The sequence below is a fragment of the Bos javanicus genome, chromosome 4 (assembly GCF_032452875.1).
Source record: "Bos javanicus breed banteng chromosome 4, ARS-OSU_banteng_1.0, whole genome shotgun sequence".
NCBI classification, from domain to species: Eukaryota; Metazoa; Chordata; class Mammalia; order Artiodactyla; family Bovidae; genus Bos; species Bos javanicus.
In genome coordinates this window covers 113,150,122-113,167,365 of record NC_083871.1, presented here as the reverse complement: position 1 = coordinate 113,167,365, position 17,244 = coordinate 113,150,122, and the positions used below count along the sequence as shown (strand labels likewise).

Below are 17,244 nucleotides of genomic sequence, written 5' to 3'. Positions count from 1 at the left end.
CCCTAGCCTTGAGTTTATTAGGCATTAATAGTGATTATCAGTATGATTCACTGGGTCCTACCACGTTCCCGACACTGTGCTAAGTAAATACTTTCATTTTCTCTTGGATGCATAGTCCCTCTTACAGATAAAGTTCACAGAGGTGAAGCGATTAGCCCCAGGTCAGTCATGTGGTCAGAATTTAAACGTAGAGTGGGTGCTGCTAACTGCTGTTGTAGCCCGCCTCCCAGTTTCTTCTCCGTGGAACCTCAATACAGAAGGCGAAACAGTCCTTTTTCTCGAATTGCAGCTCTGACTCTCCCGTGGACACGGCAGACAGGCCAGGCCAGCCCAGCAACCTGGGGACAGCACCAGGCCCACCAAACACAAAGACAGAGATGCTGAGCGCCAAGCCAGCCCCCCTCGTTCTGGACCAAGTTCCCCTCTTCTGTGGGGACTTTGGGAAGAGGCTTAACTGCTCAGGCGAGGGGCTCCCTTTCTGTGTGTGTTTCTATGTTGGGACCTACGAAGCCATTCGACAGTCAGAGAAGGAGTTGGGCGACGGAGATGAGCACCAGGACCATGCATCTGCTCCACAATCAAACCGAATTCCTGCCCTAACTCACTTGGTTCGGGCTTGGGCTACCTCTTGGGTCCACACCATTCCTTCCGCTACAACCGATAAATGAAACTCACTGCTTCTCTTTGTGAAATTATCAAACCAGTTCTCAAAATAACTTGAAGACGATAAGACAGGAGCATCACTATTGACCGTTATCTAGGATAAGGAAAAGCTAATTTTTTTTTTTTTTAGAGGTGCTACACGGCTTGCTGGATCTTAGTTCCCCAGCCAGGGATTGAACCCGGGCCCCCTGCAGTGGAAGCACCGAATCCTAACCACTGGACTGCCAGGAAATTCCTGAAAAGTTGAATTTTAGTGACAAAATGTGCCAATGAAAATTTCTATCCTCACTAGCAATTTTATTTAAATAATGAATAGTGGGACAACAAACTGTTTCCTTCTAGAATCACTATAGTCTAATAAGCATAAAAGCTTTTTAAGAACTACATTCAATCAATTCTTTGTTTACAGAATACACAAATACTAAAGTTACGCCCTCAAAGGACTGAAATTCACTGGATTTCAATTGAGCTAAATTCAATTAAGAAAATTAAACAGGTTATGAAGCATGACATTTGCTTTTCTTCCACTGAAGGTATGATCCAAGAACCATGGTTCCATGGCCAAATTTTCTGCACATCAAGGATACAAATTCTAAAACCTAAGATAAAAAATTGGGGTGTGTATTATCTTACATGGATTGAGTATCATCACTGAAAATCGCCTCACTGATTTTGTCCAAAAGCAAAAGCAGCAAGTTGGTTTGCAAAGCGACACCCTAAACAATTTAATAACAAATGTCCAATTAAAGTTATTACTCATTTCCCACTCTATCTTGAATTTATCAATGCCTTACCAAGCCAAAGGTTTGTGACACATTTTGAAATAAGTTTGGAAAAAAATTAAACCTCATGTCTCATAGTACTACTAAAAAAGTCGACATCCAAGTAACATCAACCTCTAGTATATTTAATTCAAAGGGTAGACATATTGAGAAGAAATAGACACATTTTTCTTGCCCAGATCTGTGCCAGCTCTTCAGAGTCTAGCAATAAGCATAAACTAAACTGCATACAAACATGCTTGGGTGTTCATTTTACCAAAAGGATTAACTTGCCTTAGCATGTTATTGTCATATAACTGAATTTCAGAATTTAATTTACAACACTTCCCCCCCCCAAATGAAAATAGCATTGTTGTTTTTTTTACTTACTGTAAAGGAAACGTCTGAGTCCCAGAGAATAAAAACTTATCTCTGAATTGAATGAGCCCGTTATTTCTCCAAGAGAAAGTATTAAGTCTCATCCGTAAACGTACCAGAAGAGGTTCATTTTATTTACCACCCAGTAGGAAGACTTGAAGCCGTCTCCGCACCTGTGAAATTAAACGGCTTGCTTGGAAGTGTTCCCTCTCTCTCTGTAAAAACTAAATCTATATTTTAGAAACTCTTTCAGAGTCAGGACACAAAATCTTCATCAAATTTGTAACGATCAGCCAAGTTTTCTGCACGTCATCTGTCTGTTTTCAAGCTTTTGGTTTTAGCCCCAGAATTCCCTGTTTAAATAAAACCATTTTCAGAAGCTAAATATGTAAAATAGTTGGAGGCAGAGGGGCTGGGGTTGGGGGCGGGGTGGGCTGCTAAACCCACCTGTTCAGCCCTCCCAGCCTTGGGGGCTGCACTGAGGGGGTCTCTGAGAAGGAAGCTGCTTTAAACCCCACCCCATGCCCCCCCCACCACAAGTTCTGTCAACCCCCTCCCTTGCTTCAGTATTTCCCAGCCTCAATCCAAACTGTGTGTTTAATGTATCCATTGACACATTCTGTGCTTACTCCTTTGATAGGGCACAGGGTTTAAGCTGATTTCTTCCTTTTAGGATACACCTACACGTCTACTGGAGAAGGAAATGGCAAGCCACTCCAGTATTCTTGCCTGGGAAATCCCATGGGCAGAGATGGCAAGCCACTCCAGTATTCTTGCCTGGGAAATCCCATGGGCAGAGAAGCCTGGCCGGCTACAGTCCATGGGGTCACAAGAGTTTTGGACGTGTCTGAGCAACTCAACAGCACCTCTCTAGTCTTTATAACTTCTACATTACCAGGCAGATGTCCGTATCAGGTTCTCCAGTGAGTCCCTATAAATCTCACCAGAGAAGTCTGGCGGGCTAACACCCACCACGAATTCCTGGAAGGCTGAAGGAAATAGCAGCACAGATGTCCAGAAAAGCCCTGTCAGAAGCTGTAAGGATCCCAGAAGTTATTTTTACAGCCATCACTTACTTCCACTGCAGAGGCAAGGGAGGATCAGGCCAAGTTGCAGCCCAAGGACCTCGAACACACAACCTGACTGCGGAGGGCAGGGGGTTGGGGGGAAGCTTTGAGGGTCTCTCTCCTCTGGGCTGTCCTGGGCTCCAGGGCGTCCCATCCCTGGCACGGGCCCTGGGCAGCCTACATGTACTCGACCTTCTCAAGGGCAGGCTTCAGGTCATCCCCATGCTGGCTCCAGCATCTGGTCCAAGCAAGGCACTCTACTGTTAAATTAACCAGGGAATAAGACACAGGTGAAAATGTGCAGGAAAGAAACAAGTAAAATACACAAATAAAACCCAGAACTTCTGTCCAGTTGGGATGCAGATGATTTCCTCATTCAAGCTAATCCAAGCCTGTAAAAGATGGCACAGAAAATTTATCCTTCCCTCTGATATCTCAGCCCAAATATCAGGTAGAGCCCCCAGGTCACTGCCTGATCCTCTTAACCAGTCGCAGGGTGGCGTAGGGTGATGACAGAAATCCCTCTGGGCTGCCCTGCCTGTCCAAGGAAGGTCACCCAGCGACCCGATAAGGAGTCCAAGGGCAGGCAGGCAGCAGAGCTCGACTGCAGGGGCACGGAGGAGTGCCATCTCCCTGGCATTCAGGGAGGCCTCCCCCCTTTCCGGGGCTGGCTAAGCTGTTAGACTGTCACTCCTGTGTTTGCACAGGACAGCAGCGATTCCAGGGGCAACACGTAACATACACACACACACTGGGACCCCCTGTGTAGAGTCCTCTCCCAATCCCAGGCCCCCAGCCCCTTGAAGACTTCCCTGGGGACCCTCCGAACCCGCCTGGGCTCCCTGGGGGTACAGCCGCACCTGTCCTCAGCCTGTCTCTCCGGCCTCCCAGGTCCATCAATCTGGGCCCCGAGAGTCAGCCCCTGTGAAATGGGAACAGCGTCTGTCTCCCCAGGGCTCTGTGAGCGACGCCGCAGGATGATGGAGCCAGGCCTTAATTTTAATCTATATATTTTTAAGTTACAGATTGGATTTTTATAGCTTTATATAGTTATGTTCTAAATAAATGTGTATTATTTTGTAAACCTAATTTCTAGGGACCTGCATTTTTCAGATTCCTCAGTCGACCCGACCCCTCCCCGCTCACCAGCCGGCCCGAACTCCCTGAGCGCGCGCAGGCCACCGCCAGGCCCTGGGCCTCGCTGGGGCGCGGGCGCCACGTGGGACGGCGGCCGGCGCGTGCTGCCCCCTGCCGGCCAGAGCCCGGAGCCCGGAGGCCGCCGCGCCGCACCTGGCCGCCCGCGGCCGCTCTAGGAACGCGGGGGCCTCTCGGTGGTGGCGCGGGGCCGCCGTCGCGCGCCCAGGAAGGGGTTGTGCCGGGAGCCCGGGGTCCACTGCGCGGCATCTTCTCGTAGGCGCGCCCGGCCTCCCCTACCGAGCTGGCGGCCCCCCCTACCGAGCTGGCGGCCCGGCGCCGTCCTGGCGCGCCCGGGGACCAGCCCTCTGGGGCCGAAGCCGCTCTGGTTTTCTTGTGTTTCTGCCCCCCGCCCCCGCCACGCTCCGGCCGGCCCCCGAGCGTCGCGGGGCGCGTTCTTTGTGCAGATCCGGGTGCTAGGAGCCCGCGGGTGCGGAGGGGAGGCCTCGGCGCTGAGGAGAGCGGCGCGCCGAGACGTGCCCCACCCCGAGGGCTCCAAGCCGCTCCGAGGAGAAGCGCGGAAAGGAAATCCCCGCGAGTCGCGGGGAACGAAGGAGGAAGGGGTGGCCCCCTCAATGGACCCGGGAATTAGAGACGCGGACCCTGTCCCGCACTGCGCTCTGTTTCGCCCACTTTTCTCCGACTCGAGTCGGTTAAGCTAGTGGCAGATGTATTTACACCAGGCGGAGGCGGACCTTGAGAAGCTGACGATGGGCCCCGACTGGTTATTTGTTTGCTTCTTGATGTATTTTCCAATATGTGTAGTTATTTCCAAGAGTTGGCATTGCCCTGTCAAAGGGTATTGGCTTTTTTTTTTTTTAAAGGCTTTTGATGTTTGTTACCAAACCGTTCTCCAGGAGGGACACCGGCTCAGCTTCTTGTGGGGTGGAGGGAAGGTTAGGTAGGGTACCGGCTGGCCAAGCTGGGAAACCGGGAAGGTGGTCCCTTGGGCAGGATGGGGGTTGAGAATCACCCGGCATTTAAAGGCCACATGTGATGACCAGGTCAGGCAGTGTCTTGGAGACCGTGCCCTGGGTCATACTGAGGGGCTGACTCTTAAGTAGATGTCGGCGCTTCTGGAACACTGGGCAGCCAGAGGGAGCCTTTAAAAGTGCAGGTCCTCTCTTGGCTCTGTGAGTGAAATCCAAAATTCCATCAGGACCCTGCCTGCCTCTCGAGCCCTAGGCTGGGAATCGTATTAGTTCCCTAGGGCTATGTAACAAAGTACCAGAAACTGAGTGGCTTCACACGACAGAAATTCATTGGCTAAAAAAGTCCCAAATCAAGGTTAGGTGGTAGGACGGTTGGTTCTTCCTGGAGGCTCTGAGGGAGACTGTTCCACGCCTCAGTCCTCCCTTCACTGCGAGCAACCCCACGTGTCCCCAGGCCTGTGGACACATCACTCCTGCGTCTGTCCTCACCTGGCGTTCTCATGTGTCTCTAGTTCTGTGTCTCTTTGTATAAGGACAATCGTCATGTTAGATAAAGGACTCACCCGGATCCTGTACGACTTCATCCTACTTAACTATCTGCAAGGACCCTACTGCCAAGGAGTGCCACATCCCAGGTTCCTGAAAGGACAAGGGTTTGAGGGGACACTGCCCAACCCACAAGAGCCCGTCCCCTCTCCCCGCACTCCAGCGTCCTGCCTTCTCTCCGTTCCCCTGGCTCAGCCCCAACCCCCTCGCCCATCCTGGACCACCGGTGTCCACCTCATGTCCCCTCTTGCAGGGTGTTCTGGAGATGTCACTGCCTCGGGGAAGCTCTCTCCAGCTGCACAGACGAGGGTCGCCCTGTTCTTTTTTTCAGGCTCCCGGCACTCATCACGAGGACATCTGAGGAAGTGCATGAGTCACAGCGTGTTGCTCTCCCATGGGCCTGCTCCTCCGGAAAGTCGCCCCCGTGACAGCAGGAGCCAGGCCGCCTGGGTGAACACGAACAAACCGAAACGCGTGGCCATAGGCGCTTACAGACTGAGCTGGGGAGTCTGTCTCAATCGGACAGACCCTGTGTTGAGCCCACTGAAGAGCCCATCAGGAAGGTCTCCAAAGCAGTGGCCCCTGGACCCAAAGGGAAACAGACCTGCAGTCAGTGCAGGCTCCACTCCTACCCCGTCAAAACTTACAAGACTTCTGTAGGCTGCCCCTACCCCATCTCAGTGCCCTCTGCTTGTATCTCTGTCTTGTCCCTTTATACTGTTCACATTCCTCCATCCATCCTGCCAAGCCAGCTCCCTCTTAGGGCCTTGGTGGTCTCTACCCACAGCCCAGAGTGCTCTGCATCCAAATTTCTACACTCTGGCTTCTTACCATTCAGACTTCAGCTCCAATCATCACTTCCTGATGACCCCATCTCACTACCGCCCCACCCTGTCATCTTCCATCACATCCACCTGCTTTATTTTCCTACAATATTTTCAGTATCCGAAATGATTTTGTTCATTTGTTTGTTTTCCTGTTTGTCATTCTAACCTCTCGGGATATAAGCTCTATGAAGTCCTTGTTTGCCTGTTCGCTGCTGAACCCTCAGTGCCAGACTAGAACCCAGAGCACCGTGGGTGCTTCCCAAGTGTTTGTTGAATGACTAAATGACAGTTAACCCCTCCAGTATCTGTTTTTCCGTCTACAAGATGGGTATAATCTGAGCTACTTCATAGGAAATAATAATTGTACCTACCTCAAAGGGAGGATTGGAAGAGATACGTGCAGTACCGCCAAAGTAGTAAACACTCAACATATTGGAGCCTTTATCAATATTTTAGATTGATATCCAGCCTAACATGGAGGGGGACCATAGGGCAGATGTGTCGGTAACTATTTCAGATCCCTGGGGGTGATTACAGAGGCTGATTCAACCCTCCTGTTCCTTCAGTTACCCAACCTTTACTACAAAAGGATGGAAGAAGTATGGTAACAGCCCAGAACTTGGACCAAGAGGTCTTGAAATTGAGTGTCTTGGAAATTTTCTGAGACTGTGTCCTCATCTGCAAAATGGACATAATTATTCCTTATCAAAGCTTACATGGGTTATATGTAAATTATAATGCATATTTCCCAAATTAGTATCCAGATTTTTTGTCTTAAAGCAATTATTGATTAATTATATCATAGCAAATGGTATTGCTTGCAGTTACTAGAAGGGAATACGCTTAAATTTGTTTTTTTTTCCTGATTTTGAAAGTAATACATTATATTGCAGAAAATTTGGAGGATGTAGAAAGTATGAAGGCGAAAGCTTTCAAATCAGCCATAACCCCCCCTGCTTTTAGTCCTCATCTTTATGCCCCGGAATGAACGATGCAAATGTAAATGCATCGGCAAGAGGAACAGTGACGCCAGCAGGTCCATGGACTTGGGCATCCCAGCAGGTAGGTTCACTTCCCGAAAAGCCGTGGAAAGTACCTGCGTGATGGAGTCTCAGGAATGACTAGGCGGGAGAAGAGGTCAGGAGGAGGGACTGGTCTTTTGAGGCTGTGGCCTGAGAAGGGCATTTGAGTATAGATTAAGAGGCCTGATTCAGATTCAGAAATATTTGCACGTCCTTAAAAACAATTTTTTTTTTACATTTCTAGGTAGTTTATGAAAATAAAACATTACTGAAAATATTTTTACATTTGAGATAATGCTGTCATTTAAACACAATCCCCTGGCTTTAAAAATATCAGTGACCTTGTCATTCATTCAACTGAGCTGTTCCCTTCTTCCCTGCATTGGGGTTTTTTAAACCTCCCTTGGAGATTCTAATGGTGCTTCCCAGGTGGCTGGTGGTAAAGAATCCACCTGCCAATGCAGGAGATGCAAGAGTCACAGGTTCGACACCTGGGTCAGGAAGATCCCCTTGCATAGGAAATGGCAACTTACTCCAGTGTTCTTGCCTGGAAAATTCCATGTACAAAAGAGCCTGGCAGACTACAGTCCATGGCATAGAAAAGAGTTGGACATGACTGAGTGACTGAGCATGTGCACACACACACACACACACACACACACACACCCACAGATTCTAATATGGTGAGGACTGAGAAACGACAGCATGTAATTTATGCATTGTTGTGAACTATATGAAATTTAAATAGCTCGTGGGATCTTAGTTCCCCAACTAGGGAGTGAACCGGTGCCCCCTGCAGTGTGAAGTCCTCACCACTGGACTGCCAGGGAAGTCCCAATAGTTTTTGATCATGGAGATATAGCATACCTCACTTAACTATCTCTTTAGTATTGGGCATAGCAGTTTCTATTTTGTTTGCTTAAATATTTTAAATAACATGGGGTCTTATATATCCTTGAGCCAACGTTTGTTCACATTTCAGGTTTTTCTAAGGATGGATTCCAACAAAGGAAATTACTACCAAGTCAAAGGGAATTAATTATTTTAACTAATCTCTGGTTTGACACTGCCCTTCCCCTCAAGAAAGATTGTGTACCAATTTACAGTCCCAATGTATACTACTAGTATGATAATATTATTTTAATTTTTTCCTCATTTGATAGGTGGTAAATGTTATATTTTAATTTGCATTTCTTTGGTCTGAGATCTACCCTGATTCACTGAAAGGAAGCCCAGGTGGCACAGTGGTAAAGAAACTGCCTGCAGTGCAGCAGACTTACAGGACACTTCCACAAGTCACAAGTTCAATCCCTCAGTCAGGAAGATCCCTTGGAGTAGGAGATGGCAATCTGCTCTAGTATTATTGCCTGGAAAACTTCCATGGACAGAAGAGCCTGGCAGGCTACAGCCCATGGAGTCCCAAAGAGTCAGACGCAACTGAGTATGCACCATCAATGCATTGATGGCCTAAGTGGGCCCTTTACACGTTAATTTATTTGCAATAGTTTGTGGTAAATTACAAAAATATTTTCCCAACTTGCCATTAATCTCCCAGTTTTGTTCATATTCCTAAACTCTTCATGTTTATGTAGCCAAAACTACTGATATTTTCTGTTGGAATTTCTTCCATACCCTCCCTGCTGTTCAGACATTAGTTAGGTATTCAGTTATATTCTCTTCTCCTATATGTTTGGTTTTGTTATACACAATGCTTTAATCCTCTTGGGCTGTGTTTTGATGTACAAAAAGAAGGTTTGTTGCTACTTTAATTATTTTTTCCCAAATAGCTAATTAAACTCTCCCAGTTTCATTTATGTAAATAACCTTTCCTTTCCCGTCTGAATTCACGACTGCTCTAACTCTGGGCAGTAAAGCACGGGGTTAAGTGTGTGGGCTCCAGCGCCAGGCGGCCTGAGTTTGCATCCAGCTTAGTAATCACGTCTCCTGGGACAGCTTACTGCACATCCCTGCGCCTTTGGTTCCTCGGCTCTGCCGCCGGGGTACTGATCACAGCTCTGCGTCAGAGGGTTGTTGTGACACAGCTCAGGCACTTGTGACGATCTTTCATAACGTTTGTAATGTTTTCCCGGGTCCGGGTGTCAGGTGTTCTGTCCTTCTGCTGTTTTAGATGTTCTAACAATTACAACGGAGAAGGCAGTGGCACCCCACTCCAGTACCCTTGCCTGGAAAATCCCATGGACGGAGGAGCCTGGTAGGCTGCAGTCCATGGGGTCGTTAAGAGTCGGACACGACTGAGCGACTTCACTTTCACTTTTCACTTTCCTGCATTGGAGAAGGAAATGGCAACCCACTCCAGTGTTCTTGCCTGGAGAATCCCAGGGACGGGGAGCCTTGTGGGCTGCCGTCTATGGGGTCGCACAGAGTCGGACACGACTGAAGCGACTTAGCAGCAGCAACACCAACAATTACAATGGAAAAGTCCTCCCGTATCGCTCCTGTTATACTCACAATTTTCTTAGCTTCCTATTTCATTTTTGGAAATAAATGGTCTGCCTTGTATATATTAGGCCTGGTCTTCCGATTACTTCTCAAGGAATGAGTTTGAAAGAAGGGCACTGCTTGATTGGGCTGGAGGAAGGAGGAATAGTCGAGGTCTGGCGGTTAGGAGAGCAGAGCCCTGAGGGGCTTGGAGGGCGGTGGGAAGAGGAAGGATAGGCAGTGAAGAAGAGGAGACGGAGGACGAGACCGTAGGGCAAAGGGCAGATAGAGCAGGACGAACAAGGCTGGCCGGGCTCGGACCCGAGTTTGGCAGTGTGGGAGAGTTCCGAGCCACCTGCGTTTTCTCCTGGTAACCCGAGAGTGCCTCAACCTCTGCACTTCCGGGTCAGAGGGCTTCAACCTCTGCACTTCCGGGTGTGGGCTGAAGACCGTGACCAAATCAATCTTCCCACCAACCTGAAGAGGAAGACCGGTTGGGTTTCAGAGCAGGAGGACCAGTCTGGAATGACGATGGGTGTTGGAGCCCATGGCAGGGGCTGTGGAGTTTGGCAGGGTCCAGATGTAGCTACAGCAGCATAAAGGTGTGAGTTGAGAGTGTCATATAACATCAGGGGGTATAGCTCAGGGGTAGAGCATTTGACTGCAGATCAAGAGGTCCCCGGTTCAAATCCGGGTGCCCCCTTCTTATGTTCCATTTTGGAGTTTGGCATAGTCGACCTTCCTTGCGTCCCTGTAACTCTCCCTGTAGTTCAAGCAACCCCTGCACCCTGAAAACAACACTCACCGACTCTTTCCCATCAGAAGAGAGATTCCTTCCTGTCTTTGCACTGTCGTTTCATCCCCACAGGAGACCCGCAAGATCAGGATTTGGGGATGACCGGCAATCCAATCCTTTCAGCCCACCAGCCAGGTTGGTTTTCCCAAGGCCAAGGTCTCCACCAGTGCTCCCTCCAGAAACGGAATGCAAGCTACATATCTGAATTTACATTCACTAGTAGCCACCTTAAATATTTAAAGTAAAAAAGGGAAGATGGGTGAAGGGGGGTCAAAAGGTACAGAATTATATAAATAAGTCTTGGGGTGCAATGTACAGCATGGTGACTATAGTCACTATATTAACAATATTTTATTGTATATTTGAAAGTTGCTAAGAGAGTAGATCTTGAAAGTTCTCATAACAAGGGGGGAAGTGTAACTATGTGAGGTGCCTGATGTTAACTAGACTTATTGTGGTGATCATTTGTCAATATATACATGTATCAAATCATGTTGTACATCTTTGATATTACATTGTATATCAATTATATCTCATTAAAACTGGGAAATGTTTTCATAAAAATAAAGTAAAACGACATCAGCAAAACGAATCTCCTATTGTGGAGGGGGCATGCTCTGTAGCTTGTGGGATCTTCGTTCCCCAATCAGGGAGCAAACCCCCGCACTCTGAAAGTGCCAAGTCCTAACCACTGGGCCACCAAGGAATGCCCCAACCCTCCACATTTTAAAATCCAGTATATCCAAAACATACTCATTTCAGCATATGACCAATATAAAACTTTATAAATGAGGTAAATCTTTGAAATCTGGCTGCAGTGTCCTCTTAAGGCACCTGCTTATCTGGACCAGCCACCTGTGGACTGGGGACACTCTGCAGCACGGGAAACCTCACTGGCTTCTTGCCGTTTTCAAGGAAATGGGGAGCCAGGTGCTGGTCAGGGTCCCAGGAGGCTCCTCTTGCTCCCCAGGGTGTGATGGATGGAAAGAGCCCCAGGGAGGAGCCATTGCCCCACCTTCCTCATTATCACAAGGGAAGTTAGCCAGGAGCAGGGAGGGCTGCTCCCCACAGGACAGATGTAAGACTGGAATCCAAGGCAGCTCTGGGGAGACATAGGAGACCCACAGGTTTCCAGGTCCCTGGACAGCCTCTTTCAATTGTCTTTTTTCTGCAGACCAAGTATGTGTAATGAAAATACTTCTGATTCAGGTGCTAGAGTAACCGGTAAGCTCAGAGCAAAGTAGGCTAATTGAAAAGTATTCTCAGAGAGTTCCCTGGTAGCCCCATGGTTAAGATGCTATGCTCCCAATGCCTGGGTCACAGGTTCAATCCTTGGTTGGGGAGTTACAACCAGACGTGCTACATGGTGTATAGCCAAAACACAAAAGAAAAATTTTAAAAATATTAAGAAGCACTTTTAAAAGTACCCAGTTGCAATTTTCTTATATTGCAGTATATAAACATTTTAGCCACATAATTTCACAGGTCTTTCTTGTCTTTTTGCTTCCCTTCAAAGTCCATTTCTTTAATTTTTTAAATTAATGGCCACATCATGTGGCATGTGGGATCTTATTTCCTAAACCAGGGATTGAAACTTTGTCCCCTGCATTGGGAGCACAGAGAGTCTTAACCACTGAACAGCCAGGCAAGTCCCTCAAAGTACATTTCTTCTACAAAAATATTTGTTAGACAAAGCTCTTGAGATGAGTATGATTCTCCTGAATATTTCACCAAATTTAGATGTTGTAAAGTCCCAAGCTTTGAAAATTTCATTCCCTTCAGGTACAGAATGTAAATTTATTCAATTGAAATGAAGAACTTCAGCCAAAGATTCTTTTGAGACTTTGTAAGCACAATTTTAGAAATTCAGAACTAACTCTTGCACACCATGTGAACTTTCATTGTTTAATGTGCTCAGTTTCTCTCTTGCTTTTGCAAGACGTCTCAATGTCTTTCTGTTTGCAAATTTTATTTTCATTTATTGCAACTCTCTAAAGGTTTCAAAAGCTGAAGTTCTGGGGCACACCATTTGTTGAAAACTTTGATTAAGGATTTCCAGCAGGTCTGTGTAAGTGTAGTGTGTTAGTCGTTCAGTCATGTCTGACTCTTTTCGACCCCATGGACTGTAGCCCACCAGGCTCCTCTGTCCATGGGATTCTCCAGACAAGAATACTAGAGTGGGTGGCCATTCCCTTCGCCAGGGGATCTTCCTGACCCAGGAATCGAACCTGGGTCTCCTGCATTACAGGCAGATTCTTTACCATCTGAGCCACCAGTGGAGGTTTGTGCAAAACACAATTCTGGGTGCATATTTTTACAAAAAAAAAAAAAAAAGGTTTAATACCAATACCATTGCAGAACACTTGGGTTAATTTCACAAAGTAGTTCTTCAAAGGCTCAAACATTTCTAAAATCTTAGTGCTACTGGGGACAGATGTGTCTAAGACAGTGACTATACTGGTAGACCTACAATACAGGTCTGTTCAGTAACTATTTGTACTTTCTTACACACACTGCTAGGTTTCTCAGGCGGCACTAATGGTAAAGAACCCACCTGCCGATGTAGTAGACATAAGAGCTTCAGGTTTGAGTTTGATCCCTGAGTTAGGAAGATCCCGTGGAGGAGGAAATGGCAACCCACTCCAGTATCTTCGCCTGGAGAATCCCATGGACAGAGGAGCCTATTGGGCTACAGTTCATGGGGTCGAAAAGAGTCAGACACCACTGAAGCGACTTACCACGCACACCCACATGCAGCCATCATGAAATCTTTTCTTGTATTAAATCAGCCGTGTCACAAAAACAATTTAGTTTTTTAAAAACTTAAAAACAATTCAGCTTTTATATAAATTGGTCGAATATCACAGCCTGTTTAGATACACTTGTGAATTATGTGTGCACCACCATGCCCACAACATTTCTGCTTCATTTGCTTAGAACTTACTGACAGCATCCCTGCTAAGAACATTGTTTACATTAAAATCTTGGGCTTCAAAACTTTCGTTCTTGTATTATTATAGCAAAAACAAAGTTCTATCTTCTATTGAATTCACTCCCCGCTCCCTTTTTTTTGCTTTTTCCTGATGGACCAGGGATTGAACCTGGGCCCCCAGCATTGGTGGGGGGCAGAGTCTTAACCACTGGGCCACCAGGGAAGTCCTACTGAACTCTTAAATGGAGTTTATAACAGCCTTGACAATGTCAGGTATTTCACCTTGGACAAAATGAACTTCCAAAGCTTCATTTTGATTCCATGAACTGGATGCTGAGACAACAGACCCAAAAGCAGGACCGTCCCCAGAGACAGACTTAAGTGGCCCTGTCTAACCAGACTGATGTAGTTCCTCAGCTTATCAGCTCGTGTTCCCTGGGATGTGGGTGCTCCTCAGAAGGGCTCCTCTCGCTGGCTGGTGGAGAGGTTGGAAGAGGGGTGGGATTCATGAAAGAGAGGAGGCTTGACAAGATTCTGGAGCAGAAGTCAAAACCTCTGGGCCTGGTCCTGACTCTGTGGGCAGCCTGGATGTGCCCAGGCATGAAGGGGACCGCAGACTAGTGCTTCTCAGTGGTTTGAGTTCCCCTACGATTCTTTCAAAGTTTCTATTCACATTTTAATAACAGTCTTAACTGTCTTGATATAGGTACACGGTGGCTGGTTTGCAGGGCCATTTTATAATCAGAGCCCAGTGTGATGCATGTACTCAAGTTTCTAATCATGTTGTCATGTGCTCAGTCGCTCAGTCGTGACTCTTTGTGACCCCATGGCCTGTAGCCCCCAGGCTCCTCTGTTCACGAGAGTCTCCAGGAAAGAATACCGGAGTGGGTTGCCATGCCCTGTCACCATGCCTCACTGTAACACTGATGACCAAAGATCAGAGGCCGACTTTGAAAGCAGCTCTTGTGCCCCTTCCCTCTTTGCCCATTTCTGTCCCCCTCTAACTTTTTTTTTTAAGAATTATTTATTTTTTTGCCCACAGCATGCAGAATCTTGGTTCCTGACCAGGAATTGAACCTATGTCCCCTGCAGTGGGCATGTGATTCTTAACCACTGGACCACGAGGGAAATCCCTGACTGCTTAACCTTGAAAAAACCTCCTCGTCGGAATGAGATAGGCAGTTGAACCTAGCTCCTGACTTGTGCTCTCCATGCCTTGCCTAACCTGTTGATTCTTTTCCTAGATTAAAAGAAGAATTAAAAGATGACTAGTCCTCTACCCCCACAACCCCTTTAGCAATCCTGCAGGCAGATCAGACGGGCAGGATAACACCTGGAGAGAGAGTTACACACAACGGAGCACACACAACCCAACCTCCTGCCTCCACGATTCACTGAGATTCTTTCCACTTTTTTCCCGTTTACAAACTGTCAGGGATGAGCAGACAGTTCGGAGCCGGTCTCGGGACATGAGTCCACCTTCTCATGAATCCACCAGACTTCCAGCTTTTCTGATTAAAACATATTTCCTTTCTACTGACACTTGCCTCTCGATAATTGGCTTTTGAACAGTGAGCAGCCACCCCTGAGTTTGGTAACAGCTTTAGCCTATGAGAAATGAGCCTTGAGAGTCAGAGGGCGTGTTAATAGAGGCAGTTAGCAGAGGAGCTGGGGGACCCCTGCGTCTCTGGGCGTGAGCAGCTTCACAAGCACATTGCAAAGAGCCTCTTCTAGCAAAATGATTTCATCTGCTATTCAAATTGCTGTTAACTTGAATGTTCCTGGGTTTGTGATTTTGTTTGTATTGATCTTCTAAAATTGTTTTGTCTTAAAAGTGTATAAAACTGTGAGTGTGAAGCATTTATATCTAGCTGTGTATACACATGTATGTACAGATACAAGCAGTACCATAAATGAAAATTAAGCTAACCCTGGGGTACTAAGAGAAAATGTTCCCTTTCAAAGGTGAATGTGCGACAAGAAACCAGTAAAATGGTTATGTGGTGGCTGGAAGACTGGGATGGAATGGAGTCTTGAGTTTTGTCTGGATGCTGTTTTGTACGTTTTATTTTTAATTTATTATTGTTATTTGGCTGTGTGGCATGCAGGATCTTAGTTCCCCATCTAGGGATCAAACCCGTGCCCTCTGTAGTGGAAGCATGGAGTCTTACCCACTGGACTGCCAGGGAAGCTCCTATTTCATACATTTTCAATTCTGTGCCATGTGAAAGTGTTACTTGTAAAAAAGTTAATTCATTCAGAAATTTAGGAAACTTCAAGCAATCTGACTTTCAGAAGCTCCAGGTGGGTCGTCTCAAGGCACTGGTTAGGTCTGTTCCCTAAAACTCCGTTATAAAATGGGGAGCATTTGCTGGGTTCACAGGGCAGGGAGGCGGCTTGGCCCTGAAGCACCAAGGCCCTGAAATTCACCCTCCAGGACAGCTGAGCTGAGGCAGGACATAGTGGTGGTCCTTTACCTCTTAATTCTGTTACTTAGAAAAAGTGAGACATACTCAGATGTGTCCACCTGTTTGCAACCCCATGGACTATACAGTCCCTGGAATTCTCCAGGCCAGAATAATGGACTGGGTAGCCTTTCCCTTCTCCAGGGGATCTTCCCAACCCAGGGATCGAACCCAGGTTTCCCACATTGCGGGCGGATTCTTTACCAACTGAGCTTAAGCTTTGTGATTTGGGGGTGTGTGTGTAGTTGCTTCATTCATGTCCCACTCTTCGTGACCCTATGAACTGTAGCCTGCTAGGCTCCTCTGTCCATGGGACTCTCCAGACAAGTTGCTTCAATTCCTTGTGTCATTGTTACCTATAAAGAGGGTGGTGGTGGAGATAGCACTCACTACCACAATAATTTTTAAAACTATATATGGTAAAAAAGTAAAAAATTATATACAGTGTATAAAAATTTAGAACAGTTTATCTAGCACATTATAAATGCTCAATAAACATCAGGTCTTAAAATTATTAAGTGGTGTCACAGGTGTCTCACCAAAGTGAGAAGTTGTGAGGAGAGAGGTTAACTTTCTCAGTAGGGGGTATAGCTCAGGGGTAGAGCATTTGACTGCAGATCAAGAGGTCCCTGGTTCAAATCCGGGTGCCCCCTATAATTATCCCAAATTTCCCTTTGCTGGACCTTGTGTAACCAGCAAGGCTGAGGGTATGGAAGCTTTCCTTCATTATTGCCTGGAATTATCCACCGCCCCTACCCCCAGCCTCCCACCCTTCATCCTTACTTGGGACTATATTCCCCATAGCACTGGGGGCTGGTTTGAGTCCTAGAAAGAGAAATGTTCCCAGGTAAGCAATACCATGATTTACACAAAATTAAATTAGATGAGAAAAGCAAGATGCAATAGCATAGGACTGTTATGCTACCATTTGTGTTTATAAATACAGCCAAGGAGAGACTGTGCATTCCTTACTGACGTGCAGACTATCTGGAAGAGAACATAAAAAAGTCTTAACACAGGTTCCCCGGGGATGCTTGTAGAGAGTCTTGTTAGATGAGAGAGGGGGAATTTTCACTGCGTACTTTTTTCTTCATTTTAATCTTTAAATGTATTCTTAAGATTTTTTTTTTTTTTTCAGTTTCACGTTCTCAGCAAAATTGAGAGGAATGTACAGAGATTTCCCACATATCCCCTGCCCCTACATAGGGATAACCTCTCGCAT

The 17,244-nt window shown here is 46.8% G+C and overlaps 2 non-coding genes across 2 annotated transcripts; both read left to right on the top strand.

Moving 5' to 3' along the window:
- Positions 1 to 10,460: 10,460 nt before the first annotated feature.
- On the top strand, positions 10,461 to 10,532 carry TRNAC-GCA (transfer RNA cysteine (anticodon GCA)). Its single transcript has one exon. It is a non-coding gene; the product is annotated as a tRNA-Cys (tRNA).
- Positions 10,533 to 16,603: 6,071 nt separating this feature from the next.
- Positions 16,604 to 16,675, top strand: TRNAC-GCA (transfer RNA cysteine (anticodon GCA)). The gene has a single exon. It is a non-coding gene; the product is annotated as a tRNA-Cys (tRNA).
- Positions 16,676 to 17,244: the final 569 nt, after the last annotated feature.